The sequence below is a fragment of the Schistocerca nitens genome, chromosome 11 (genome assembly GCF_023898315.1).
Source record: "Schistocerca nitens isolate TAMUIC-IGC-003100 chromosome 11, iqSchNite1.1, whole genome shotgun sequence".
NCBI lineage: Eukaryota > Metazoa > Arthropoda > Insecta > Orthoptera > Acrididae > Schistocerca > Schistocerca nitens.
In genome coordinates, this window is record NC_064624.1 from 42,554,020 (window position 1) to 42,568,825 (window position 14,806).

Here is a 14,806-nt window from a genome sequence, read left to right on the forward strand (position 1 = left end):
ACCCTAAGAGAGTCACAGTGTTTCCTGCCAGTTGCTCACCCAAAAACACATTCTTTAGATACTGTTTCCAGTGTGCCTGAAGAGATACGCCACTAGTTGTGTATCTTAAGGGACATATAGATACTTTTGCAAGGGGTTTCTTGAAGTTGGTGATGTGATTATGTTGGTGACGAGGCATTGGCTACCTCAAGAGAGTCATAGTGCTTCCTGCCATTTGCTCACCCAAGTACACATTTTTAGATACTGTGGCCAGTCTGCCTGAAGCGATACGCCACTAGTTGTGTATCTTAAGAGAAACATCGTTACTCTTGCCAGCGTTTTCTTGACTTTGAAGATGTGATTATACTGGTGACGAGATATTGGCTACCCTAAGAGAGTCACAGTGTTTCCTGCCAGTTGCTCACCCAAATACACATTCTTTAGATACTGTTTCCAGTGTGCCTGAAGAGATACGCCACTAGTTGTGTATCTTAAGGGACATATAGATACTTTTGCAAGGGGTTTCTTGAAGTTGGTGATGTGATTATGTTGGTGACGAGGCATTGGCTACCTTAAGAGAGTCATAGTGCTTCCTGCCAGTTGCTCACCCAAATACACATTCTTTAGATACTGTTTCCAGTGTGCCTGAAGAGATACGCCACTAGTTGTGTATCTTAAGGGACATATAGATACTTTTGCAAGGGGTTTCTTGAAGTTGGTGATGTGATTATGTTGGTGACGAGGCATTGGCTACCTTAAGAGAGTCATAGTGCTTCCTGCCAGTTGCTCACCCAAATACACATTTTTAGATACTGTGGCCAGTCTGCCTGAAGCGATACGCCACTAGTTGTGTATCTTAAGAGAAACATCGTTACTCTTGCCAGCGTTTTCTTGACTTTGAAGATGTGATTATACTGGTAACGAGATATTGGCTACCCTAAGAGAGCCATAGTGCTTCCTGCCAGTTGCTCACCCAAGTACACATTTTTAGATACTGTGGCCAGTCTGCCTGAAGCGATACGCCACTAGTTGTGTATCTTAAGAGAAACATCGTTACTCTTGCCAGCGTTTTCTTGACTTTGAAGATGTGATTATACTGGTGACGAGATATTGGCTACCCTAAGAGAGTCACAGTGTTTCCTGCCAGTTGCTCACCCAAATACACATTCTTTAGATACAGTTTCCAGTGTGCCTGAAGAGATACGCCACTAGTTGTGTATCTTAAGAGAAACATCGTTACTCTTGCCAGCGTTTTCTTGACTTTGAAGATGTGATTATACTGGTGACGAGATATTGGCTACCCTAAGAGAGTCACAGTGTTTCCTGCCAGTTGCTCACCCAAATACACATTCTTTAGATACTGTTTCCAGTGTGCCTGAAGAGATAGGCCACTAGTTGTGTATCTTACGGGACATATAGATACTTTTGCAAGGGGTTTCTTGAAGTTGGTGATGTGATTATGTTGGTGACGAGGCATTGGCTACCTCAAGAGAGTCATAGTGCTTCCTGCCAGTTGCTCACCCAAGTACACATTTTTAGATACTGTGGCCAGTCTGCCTGAAGCGATACGCCACTAGTTGTGTATCTTAAGAGAAACATCGTTACTCTTGCCAGCGTTTTCTTGACTTTGAAGATGTGATTATACTGGTGACGAGATATTGGCTACCCTAAGAGAGTCACAGTGTTTCCTGCCAGTTGCTCACCCAAATACACATTCTTTAGATACTGTTTCCAGTGTGCCTGAAGAGATACGCCACTAGTTGTGTATCTTAAGGGACATATAGATACTATTGCAAGGGGTTTCTTGAAGTTGGTGATGTGATTATGTTGGTGACGAGGCATTGGCTACCTTAAGAGAGTCATAGTGCTTCCTGCCAGTTGCTCACCCAAATACACATTTTTAGATACTGTGGCCAGTCTGCCTGAAGCGATACGCCACTAGTTGTGTATCTTAAGAGAAACATCGTTACTCTTGCCAGCGTTTTCTTGACTTTGAAGATGTGATTATACTGGTGACGAGATATTGGCTACCCTAAGAGAGACACAGTGTTTCCTGCCAGTTGCTCACCCAAATACACATTCTTTAGATACTGTTTCCAGTGTGCCTGAAGAGATACGCCACTAGTTGTGTATCTGAAGGGACATATAGATACATTTGCAAGGGGTTTCTTGAAGTTGGTGATGTGATTATGTTGGTGACGAGGCATTGGCTACCTTAAGAGAGTCATAGTGCTTCCTGCCAGTTGCTCACCCAAATACACATTCTTTAGATACTGTTTCCAGTGTGCCTGAAGAGATACGCCACTAGTTGTGTATCTTAAGGGACATATAGATACTTTTGCAAGGGGTTTCTTGAAGTTGGTGATGTGATTATGTTGGTGACGAGGCATTGGCTACCTTAAGAGAGTCATAGTGCTTCCTGCCAGTTGCTCACACAAATACACATTTTTAGATACTGTCGCCAGTCTGCCTGAAGCGATACGCCACTAGTTGTGTATCTTAAGAGAAACATCGTTACTCTTGCCAGCGTTTTCTTGACTTTGAAGATGTGATTATACTGGTGACGAGATATTGGCTACCCTAAGAGAGTCACAGTGTTTCCTGCCAGTTGCTCACCCAAATACACATTCTTTAGATACTGTTTCCAGTGTGCCTGAAGAGATACGCCACTAGTTGTGTATCTTAACGGACATATAGATACTTTTGCAAGGGGTTTCTTGAAGTTGGAGATGTGATTATGTTGGTGACGAGGCATTGGCTACCTCAAGAGAGTCATAGTGCTTCCTGCCATTTGCTCACCCAAGTACACATTTTTAGATACTGTGGCCAGTCTGCCTGAAGCGATACGCCACTAGTTGTGTATCTTAAGAGAAACATCGTTACTCTTGCCAGCGTTTTCTTGACTTTGAAGATGTGATTATACTGGTGACGAGATATTGGCTACCCTAAGAGAGTCACAGTGTTTCCTGCCAGTTGCTCACCCAAATACACATTCTTTAGATACTGTTTCCAGTGTGCCTGAAGAGATAGGCCACTAGTTGTGTATCTTAAGGGACATATAGATACTTTTGCAAGGGGTTTCTTGAAGTTGGTGATGTGATTATGTTGGTGACGAGGCATTGGCTACCTCAAGAGAGTCATAGTGCTTCCTGCCAGTTGCTCACCGAAGTACACATTTTTAGTTACTGTGGCCAGTCTGCCTGAAGCGATACGCCACTAGTTGTGTATCTTAAGAGAAACATCGTTACTCTTGCCAGCGTTTTCTTGACTTTGAAGATGTGATTATACTGGTGACGAGATATTGGCTACCCTAAGAGAGTCACAGTGTTTCCTGCCAGTTGCTCACCCAAATACACATTCTTTAGATACTGTTTCCAGTGTGCCTGAAGAGATACGCCACTAGTTGTGTATCTTAAGGGACATATAGATACTATTGCAAGGGGTTTCTTGAAGTTGGTGATGTGATTATGTTGGTGACGAGGCATTGGCTACCTTAAGAGAGTCATAGTGCTTCCTGCCAGTTGCTCACCCAAATACACATTTTTAGATACTGTGGCCAGTCTGCCTGAAGCGATACGCCACTAGTTGTGTATCTTAAGAGAAACATCGTTACTCTTGCCAGCGTTTTCTTGACATTGAAGATGTGATTATACTGGTGACGAGATATTGGCTACCCTAAGAGAGACACAGTGTTTCCTGCCAGTTGCTCACCCAAATACACATTCTTTAGATACTGTTTCCAGTGTGCCTGAAGAGATACGCCACTAGTTGTGTATCTGAAGGGACATATAGATACATTTGCAAGGGGTTTCTTGAAGTTGGTGATGTGATTATGTTGGTGACGAGGCATTGGCTACCTTAAGAGAGTCATAGTGCTTCCTGCCAGTTGCTCACCCAAATACACATTCTTTAGATACTGTTTCCAGTGTGCCTGAAGAGATACGCCACTAGTTGTGTATCTTAAGGGACATATAGATACTTTTGCAAGGGGTTTCTTGAAGTTGGTGATGTGATTATGTTGGTGACGAGGCATTGGCTACCTTAAGAGAGTCATAGTGCTTCCTGCCAGTTGCTCACACAAATACACATTTTTAGATACTGTCGCCAGTCTGCCTGAAGCGATACGCCACTAGTTGTGTATCTTAAGAGAAACATCGTTACTCTTGCCAGCGTTTTCTTGACTTTGAAGATGTGATTATACTGGTGACGAGATATTGGCTACCCTAAGAGAGTCACAGTGTTTCCTGCCAGTTGCTCACCCAAATACACATTCTTTAGATACTGTTTCCAGTGTGCCTGAAGAGATACGCCACTAGTTGTGTATCTTAAGGGACATATAGATACTTTTGCAAGGGGTTTCTTGAAGTTGGTGATGTGATTATGTTGGTGACGAGGCATTGGCTACCTCAAGAGAGTCATAGTGCTTCCTGCCATTTGCTCACCCAAGTACACATTTTTAGATACTGTGGCCAGTCTGCCTGAAGCGATACGAAACTAGTTGTGTATCTTAAGAGAAACATCGTTACTCTTGCCAGCGTTTTCTTGACTTTGAAGATGTGATTATACTGGTGACGAGATATTGGCTACCCTAAGAGAGTCACAGTGTTTCCTGCCAGTTGCTCACCCAAATACACATTCTTTAGATACTGTTTCCAGTGTGCCTGAAGAGATACGCCACTAGTTGTGTATCTTAAGGGACATATAGATACTTATGCAAGGGGTTTCTTGAAGTTGGTGATGTGATTATGTTGGTGACGAGGCATTGGCTACCTTAAGAGAGTCATAGTGCTTCCTGCCAGTTGCTCACCCAAATACACATTCTTTAGATACTGTTTCCAGTGTGCCTGAAGAGATACGCCACTAGTTGTGTATCTTAAGGGACATATAGATACTTTTGCAAGGGGTTTCTTGAAGTTGGTGATGTGATTATGTTGGTGACGAGGCATTGGCTACCTTAAGAGAGTCATAGTGCTTCCTGCCAGTTGCTCACCCAAATACACATTTTTAGATACTGTGGCCAGTCTGCCTGAAGCGATACGCCACTAGTTGTGTATCTTAAGAGAAACATCGTTACTCTTGCCAGCGTTTTCTTGACTTTGAAGATGTGATTATACTGGTAACGAGATATTGGCTACCCTAAGAGAGTCATAGTGCTTCCTGCCAGTTGCTCACCCAAGTACACATTTTTAGATACTGTGGCCAGTCTGCCTGAAGCAATACGCCACTAGTTGTGTATCTTAAGAGAAACATCGTTACTCTTGCCAGCGTTTTCTTGACTTTGAAGATGTGATTATACTGGTGACGAGATATTGGCTACCCTAAGAGAGTCACAGTGTTTCCTGCCAGTTGCTCACCCAAATACACATTCTTTAGATACTGTTTCCAGTGTGCCTGAAGAGATACGCCACTAGTTGTGTATCTTAAGGGACATATAGATACTTTTGCAAGGGGTTTCTTGAAGTTGGTGATGTGATTATGTTGGTGACGAGGCATTGGCTACCTTAAGAGAGTCATAGTGCTTCCTGCCAGTTGCTCACCCAAATACACATTTTTAGATACTGTGGCCAGTCTGCCTGAAGCGATACGCCACTAGTTGTGTATCTTAAGAGAAACATCGTTACTCTTGCCAGCGTTTTCTTGACTTTGAAGATGTGATTATACTGGTGACGAGATATTGGCTACCCTAAGAGAGACACAGTGTTTCCTGCCAGTTGCTCACCCAAATACACATTCTTTAGATACTGTTTCCAGTGTGCCTGAAGAGATACGCCACTAGTTGTGTATCTTAAGGGACATATAGATACATTTGCAAGGGGTATCTTGAAGTTGGTGATGTGATTATGTTGGTGACGAGGCATTGGCTACCTTAAGAGAGTCATAGTGCTTCCTGCCAGTTGCTCACCCAAATACACATTCTTTAGATACTGTTTCCAGTGTGCCTGAAGAGATACGCCACTAGTTGTGTATCTTAAGTTACATATAGATACTTTTGCAAGGGGTTTCTTGAAGTTGGTGATGTGATTATGTTGGTGACGAGGCATTGGCTACCTTAAGAGAGTCATAGTGCTTCCTGCCAGTTGCTCACACAAATACACATTTTTAGATACTGTCGCGTCTGCCTGAAGCGATACGCCACTAGTTGTGTATCTTAAGAGAAACATCGTTACTCTTGCCAGCGTTTTCTTGACTTTGAAGATGTGATTATACTGGTGACGAGATATTGGCTACCCTAAGAGAGTCACAGTGTTTCCTGCCAGTTTCTCACCCAAGTACACATTCTTTAGATACTGTTTCCTGTGTGCCTGAAGAGATACGCCACTAGTTGTGTATCTTAAGGGACATATAGATACTTTTGCAAGGGGTTTCTTGAAGTTGGTGATGTGATTATGTTGGTGACGAGGCATTGGCTACCTTAAGAGAGTCATAGTGCTTCCTGCCAGTTGCTCACCCAAATACACATTCTTTAGATACTGTTTCCAGTGTGCCTGAAGAGATACGCCACTAGTTGTGTATCTTAAGGGACATATAGATACTTTTGCAAGGGGTTTCTTGAAGTTGGTGATGTGATTATGTTGGTGACGAGGCATTGGCTACCTTAAGAGATTCATAGTGCTTCCTGCCAGTTGCTCACACAAATACACATTTTTAGATACTGTGGTCAGTCTGCCTGAAGCGATACGCCACTAATTGTGTATCTTAAGAGAAACATCGTTACTCTTGCCAGCGTTTTCTTGACTTTGAAGATGTGATTATACTGGTGACGAGATATTGGCTACCCTAAGAGAGTCACAGTGTTTCCTGCCAGTTGCTCACCCAAATACACATTCTTTAGATACTGTTTCCAGTGTGCCTGAAGAGATACGCCACTAGTTGTGTATCTTAAGGGACATATAGATACTTTTGCAAAGGGGTTTCTTGAAGTTGGTGATGTGATTATGTTGGTGACGAGGCATTGGCTACCTTAAGAGAGTCATAGTGCTTCCTGCCAGTTGCTCACACAAATACACATTTTTAGATACTGTGGCCAGTCTGCCTGAAGCGATACGCCACTAGTTGTGTATCTTAAGAGAAACATCGTTACTCTTGCCAGCGTTTTCTTGACTTTGAAGATGTGATTATACTGGTGACGAGATATTGGCTACCCTAAGAGAGTCACAGTGTTTATTGCCAGTTGCTCACCCAAATACACATTCTTTAGATACTGTTTCCAGTGTGCCTGAAGAGATACGCCACTAGTTGTGTATCTTAAGGGACATATAGATACTTTTGCAAGGGGTTTCTTGAAGTTGGTGATGTGATTATGTTGGTGACGAGGCATTGGCTACCTTCAGAGAGTCATAGTGCTTCCTGCCAGTTGCTCACCCAAGTACACATTTTTAGATACTGTGGCCAGTCTGCCTGAAGCGATACGCCACTAGTTGTGTATCTTAAGAGAAACATCGTTACTCTTGCCAGCGTTTTCTTGACTTTGAAGATGTGATTATACTGGTGACGAGATATTGGCTACCCTAAGAGAGTCACAGTGTTTCCTGCCAGTTGCTCACCCAAATACACATTCTTTAGATACTGTTTCCAGTGTGCCTGAAGAGATACGCCACTAGTTGTGTATCTTAAGGGACATATAGATACTTTTGCAAGGGGTTTCATGAAGTTGGTGATGTGATTATGTTGGTGACGAGGCATTGGCTACCTTAAGAGAGTCATAGTGCTTCCTGCCAGTTGCTCACCCAAGTACACATTTTTAGATACTGTGGCCAGTTGCCTGAAGCGATACGCCACTAGTTGTGTATCTTAAGAGAAACATCGTTACTCTTGCCAGCGTTTTCTTGACTTTGAAGATGTGATTATACTGGTGACGAGATATTGGCTACCCTAAGAGAGTCACAGTGTTTCCTGCCAGTTGCTCACCCAAATACACATTCTTTAGATACTGTTTCCAGTGTGCCTGAAGAGATACGCCACTAGTTGTGTATCTTAAGGGACATATAGATACTTTTGCAAGGGGTTTCTTGAAGTTGGTGATGTGATTATGTTGGTGACGAGGCATTGGCTACCTTAAGAGAGTCATAGTGCTTCCTGCCAGTTGCTCACCCAAATACACATTTTTAGATACTGTGGCCAGTCTGCCTGAAGCGATACGCCACTAGTTGTGTATCTTAAGAGGAACATCGTTACTCTTGCCAGCGTTTTCTTGACTTTGAAGATGTGATTATACTGGTGACGAGATATTGGCTACCCTAAGAGAGTCACAGTGTTTCCTGCCAGTTGCTCACCCAAATACACATTCTTTAGATACTGTTTCCAGTGTGCCTGAAGAGATACGCCACTAGTTGTGTATCTTAAGGGACATATAGATACTTTTGCAAGGGGTTTCTTGAAGTTGGTGATGTGATTATGTTGGTGACGAGGCATTGGCTACCTTAAGAGAGTCATAGTGCTTCCTGCCAGTTGCTCACACAAATACACATTTTTAGATACTGTGGCCAGTCTGCCTGAAGCGATACGCCACTAGTTGTGTATCTTAAGAGAAACATCGTTACTCTTGCCAGCGTTTTCTTGACTTTGAAGATGTGATTATACTGGTGACGAGATATTGGCTACCCTAAGAGAGTCACAGTGTTTCCTGCCAGTTGCTCACCCAAATACACATTCTTTAGATACTGTTTCCAGTGTGCCTGAAGAGATACGCCACTAGTTGTGTATCTTAAGGGACATAGAGATACTTTTGCAAGGGGTTTCTTGAAGTTGGTGATGTGATTATGTTGGTGACGAGGCATTGGCTACCTTCAGAGAGTCATAGTGCTTCCTGCCAGTTGCTCACCCAAGTACACATTTTTAGATACTGTGGCCAGTCTGCCTGAAGCGATACGCCACTAGTTGTGTATCTTAAGAGAAACATCGTTACTCTTGCCAGCGTTTTCTTGACTTTGAAGATGTGATTATACTGGTGACGAGATATTGGCTACCCTAAGAGAGTCACAGTGTTTCCTGCCAGTTGCTCACCCAAATACACATTCTTTAGATACTGTTTCCAGTGTGCCTGAAGAGATACGCCACTAGTTGTGTATCTTAAGGGACATATAGATACTTTTGCAAGGGGTTTCTTGAAGTTGGTGATGTGACTATGTTGGTGACGAGGCATTGGCTACCTTAAGAGAGTCATAGTGCTTCCTGCCAGTTGCTCACCCAAATACACATTTTTAGATACTGTGGCCAGTCTGCCTGAAGCGATACGCCACTAGTTGTGTATCTTAAGAGAAACATCGTTACTATTGCCAGCGTTTTCTTGACTTTGAAGATGTGATTATACTGGTGACGAGATATTAGCTACCCTAAGAGAGACACAGTGTTTCCTGCCAGTTGCTCACCCAAATACACATTCTTTAGATACTGTTTCCAGTGTGCCTGAAGAGATACGCCACTAGTTGTGTATCTTAAGGGACATATAGATACATTTGCAAGGGGTTTCTTGAAGTTGGTGATGTGATTATGTTGGTGACGAGGCATTGGCTACCTTAAGAGAGTCATAGTGCTTCCTGCCAGTTGCTCACCCAAATACACATTCTTTAGATACTGTTTCCAGTGTGCCTGAAGAGATACGCCACTAGTTGTGTATCTTAAGGGACATATAGATACATTTGCAAGGGGTTTCTTGAAGTTGGTGATGTGATTATGTTGGTGACGAGGCATTGGCTACCTTAAGAGAGTCATAGTGCTTCCTGCCAGTTGCTCACCCAAATACACATTTTTAGATACTGTGGCCAGTCTGCCTGAAGCGATACGCCACTAGTTGTGTATCTTAAGAGAAACATCGTTACTCTTGCCAGCGTTTTCTTGACTTTGAAGATGTGATTATACTGGTGACGAGATATTGGCTACCCTAAGAGAGTCACAGAGTTTCCTGCCAGTTGCTCACCCAAATACACATTCTTTAGATACTGTTTCAGTGTGCCTGAAGAGATACGCCACTAGTTGTGTATCTTAAGGGACATATAGATACATTTGCAAGGGGTTTCTTGAAGTTGGTGATGTGATTATGTTGGTGACGAGGCATTGGCTACCTTAAGAGAGTCATAGTGCTTCCTGCCAGTTGCTCACCCAAATACACATTCTTTAGATACTGTTTCCAGTGTGCCTGAAGAGATACGCCACTAGTTGTGTATCTTAAGGGACATAGAGATACTTTTGCAAGGGGTTTCTTGAAGTTGGTGATGTGATTATGTTGGTGACGAGGCATTGGCTACCTTAACAGAGTCATAGTGCTTCCTGCCAGTTGCTCACCCAAATACACATTTTTAGATGCTGTGGCCAGTCTGCCTGAAGCGATACGCCACTAGTTGTGTATCTTAAGAGAAACATCGTTACTCTTGCCAGCGTTTTCTTGACTTTGAAGATGTGATTATACTGGTGACGAGATATTGGCTACCCTAAGAGAGTCACAGTGTTTCCTGCCAGTTGCTCACCCAAATACACATTCTTTAGATACTGTTTCCAGTGTGCCTGAAGCGATACGCCACTAGTTGTGTATCTTAAGGGACATATAGATACTTTTGCAAGGGGTTTCTTGAAGTTGGTGATGTGATTATGTTGGTGACGAGGCATTGGCTACCTTAAGAGAGTCATAGTGTTTCCTGCCAGTTGCTCACCCAAATACACATTTTTAGATACTGTGGCCAGTCTGCCTGAAGCGATACGCCACTAGTTGTGTATCTTAAGAGAAACATCGTTGCTCTTGCCAGCGTTTTCTTGACTTTGAAGATGTGATTATACTGGTGACGAGATATTGGCTACCCTAAGAGAGTCACAGTGTTTCCTGCCAGTTGCTCACCCAAATACACATTCTTTAGATACTGTTTCCAGTGTGCCTGAAGAGATACGCCACTAGTTGTGTATCTTAAGGGACATATAGATACATTTGCAAGGGGTTTCTTGAAGTTGGTGATGTGATTATGTTGGTGACGAGGCATTGGCTACCTTAAGAGAGTCATAGTGCTTCCTGCCAGTTGCTCACCCAAATACACATTCTTTAGATACTGTTTCCAGTGTGCCTGAAGAGATACGCCACTAGTTGTGTATCTTAAGGGACATAGAGATACTTTTGCAAGGGGTTTCTTGAAGTTGGTGATGTGATTATGTTGGTGACGAGGCATTGGCTACCTTAAGAGAGTCATAGTGCTTCCTGCCAGTTGCTCACCCAAATACACATTTTTAGATACTGTGGCCAGTCTGCCTGAAGCGATACGCCACTAGTTGTGTATCTTAAGAGAAACATCGTTACTCTTGCCAGCGTTTTCTTGACTTTGAAGATGTGATTATACTGGTGACGAGATATTGGCTACCCTAAGAGAGTCACAGTGTTTCCTGCCAGTTGCTCACCCAAATACACATTCTTTAGATACTGTTTCCAGTGTGCCTGAAGAGATACGCCACTAGTTGTGTATCTTAAGGGACATATAGATACTTTTGCAAGGGGTTTCTTGAAGTTGGTGATGTGATTATGTTGGTGACGAGGCATTGGCTACCTTAAGAGAGTCATAGTGTTTCCTGCCAGTTGCTCACCCAAATACACATTTTTAGATACTGTGGTCAGTCTGCCAGAAGCGATACGCCACTAGTTGTGTATCTTAAGAGAAACATCGTTGCTTTTGCCAGCGTTTTCTTGACTTTGAAGATGTGATTATACTGGTGACGAGATATTGGCTACCCTAAGAGAGTCACAGTGTTTCCTGCCAGTTGCTCACCCAAATACACATTCTTTAGATACTGTTTCCAGTGTGCCTGAAGAGATACGCCACTAGTTGTGTATCTTAAGGGACATATAGATACTTTTGCAAGGGGTTTCTTGAAGTTGGTGATGTGATTATGTTGGTGACGAGGCATTGGCTACCTTAAGAGAGTCATAGTGCTTCCTGCCAGTTGCTCACCCAAATACACATTTTTACATACTGTGGCCAGTCTGCCTGAAGCGATACGCCACTAGTAGTGTATCTTAAGAGAAACATCGTTACTCTTGCCAGCGTTTTCTTGACTTTGAAGATGTGATTATACTGGTGACGAGATATTGGCTACCCTAAGAGAGTCACAGTGTTTCCTGCCAGTTGCTCACCCAAATACACATTCTTTAGATACTGTTTCCAGTGTGCCTGAAGAGATACACCACTAGTTGTGTATCTTGAGGGACATATAGATACATTTGCAAGGGGTTTCTTGAAGTTGGTGATGTGATTATGTTGGTGACGAGGCATTGGCTACCTTAAGAGAGTCATAGTGCTTCCTGCCAGTTGCTCACCCAAATACACATTTTTAGATACTGTCGCCAGTCTGCCTGAAGCGATACGCCACTAGTTGTGTATCTTAAGAGAAACATCGTTACTCTTGCCAGCGTTTTCTTGACTTTGAAGATGTGATTATACTGGTGACGAGATATTGGCTACCCTAAGAGAGTCACAGTGTTTCCTGCCAGTTGCTCACCCAAATACACATTCTTTAGATACTGTTTCCAGTGTGCCTGAAGAGATACGCCACTAGTTGTGTATCTTAAGGGACATATAGATACTTTTGCAAGGGGTTTCTTGAAGTTGGTGATGTGATCATGTTGGTGACGAGGCATTGGCTACCTTAAGAGAGTCATAGTGCTTCCTGCCAGTTGCTCACCCAAATACACATTCTTTAGATACTGTTTCCAGTGTGCCTGAAGAGATGCGCCACTAGTTGTGTATCTTAAGAGAAACATCGTTACTCTTGCCAGCGTTTTCTTGACTTTGAAGATGTGATTATACTGGTGACGAGATATTGGCTACCCTAAGAGAGTCACAGTGTTTCCTGCCAGTTGCTCACCCAAATACACATTCTTTAGATACTGTTTCCAGTGTGCCTGAAGAGATACGCCACTAGTTGTGTATCTTAAGGGACATATAGATACATTTGCAAGGGGTTTCTTGAAGTTGGTGATGTGATTATGTTGGTGACGAGGCATTGGCTACCTTAAGAGAGTCATAGTGCTTCCTGCCAGTTGCTCACCCAAATACACATTCTTTAGATACTGTTTCCAGTGTGCCTGAAGAGATACGCCACTAGTTGTGTATCTTAAGGGACATATAGATACTTTTGCAAGGGGTTTCTTGAAGTTGGTGATGTGATTATGTTGGTGACGAGGCATTGGCTACCTTAAGAGAGTCATAGTGCTTCCTGCCAGTTGCTCACCCAAATACACATTTTTAGATACTGTCGCCAGTCTGCCTGAAGCGATACGCCACTAGTTGTGTATCTTAAGAGAAACATCGTTACTCTTGCCAGCGTTTTCTTGACTTTGAAGATGTGATTATGCTGGTGACGAGATATTGGCTACCCTAAGAGAGTCACAGTGTTTCCTGCCAGTTGCTCACCCAAATACACATTCTTTAGATACTGTTTCCAGTGTGCCTGAAGAGATACGCCACTAGTTGTGTATCTTAAGGGACATATAGATACTTTTGCAAGGGGTTTCTTGAAGTTGGTGATGTGATTATGTTGGTGACGAGGCATTGGCTACCTTAAGAGAGTCATAGTGCTTCCTGCCAGTTGCTCACCCAAATACACATTCTTTAGATACTGTTTCCAGTGTGCCTGAAGAGATACGCCACTAGTTGTGTATCTTAAGAGAAACATCGTTACTCTTGCCAGCGTTTTCTTGACTTTGAAGATGTGATTATACTGGTGACGAGATATTGGCTACCCTAAGAGAGTCACAGTGTTTCCTGCCAGTTGCTCACCCAAATACACATTCTTTAGATACTGTTTCCAGTGTGCCTGAAGAGATACGCCACTAGTTGTGTATCTTAAGGGACATATAGATACATTTGCAAGGGGTTTCTTGAAGTTGGTGATGTGATTATGTTGGTGACGAGGCATTGGCTACCTTAAGAGAGTCATAGTGCTTCCTGCCAGTTGCTCACCCAAATACACATTCTTTAGATACTGTTTCCAGTGTGCCTGAAGAGATACGCCACTAGTTGTGTATCTTAAGGGACATAGAGATACTTTTGCAAGGGGTTTCTTGAAGTTGGTGATGTGATTATGTTGGTGACGAGGCATTGGCTACCTTAAGAGAGTCATAGTGCTTCCTGCCAGTTGCTCACCCAAATACACATTTTTAGATACTGTGGCCAGTCTGCCTGAAGCGATACGCCACTAGTTGTGTATCTTAAGAGAAACATCGTTACTCTTGCCAGCGTTTTCTTGACTTTGAAGATGTGATTATACTGGTGACGAGATATTGGCTACCCTAAGAGAGTCACAGTGTTTCCTGCCAGTTGCTCACCCAAATACACATTCTTTAGATACTGTTTCCAGTGTGCCTGAAGAGATACGCCACTAGTTGTGTATCTTAAGGGACATATTGATACTTTTGCAAGGGGTTTCTTGAAGTTGGTGATGTGATTATGTTGGTGACGAGGCATTGGCTACCTTAAGAGAGTCATAGTGCTTCCTGCCAGTTGCTCACCCAAATACACATTTTTAGATACTGTGGTCAGTCTGCCTGAAGCGATACGCCACTAGTTGTGTATCTTAAGAGAAACATCGTTGCTCTTGCCAGCGTTTTCTTGACTTTGAAGATGTGATTATACTGGTGACGAGATATTGGCTACCCTAAGAGAGTCACAGTGTTTCCTGCCAGTTGCTCACCCAAATACACATTCTTTAGATACTGTTTCCAGTGTGCCTGAAGAGATACGCCACTAGTTGTGTATCTTGAGGGACATATAGATACATTTGCAAGGGGTTTCTTGAAGTTGGTGATGTGATTATGTTGGTGACGAGGCATTGGCTACCTTAAGAGAGTCATAGT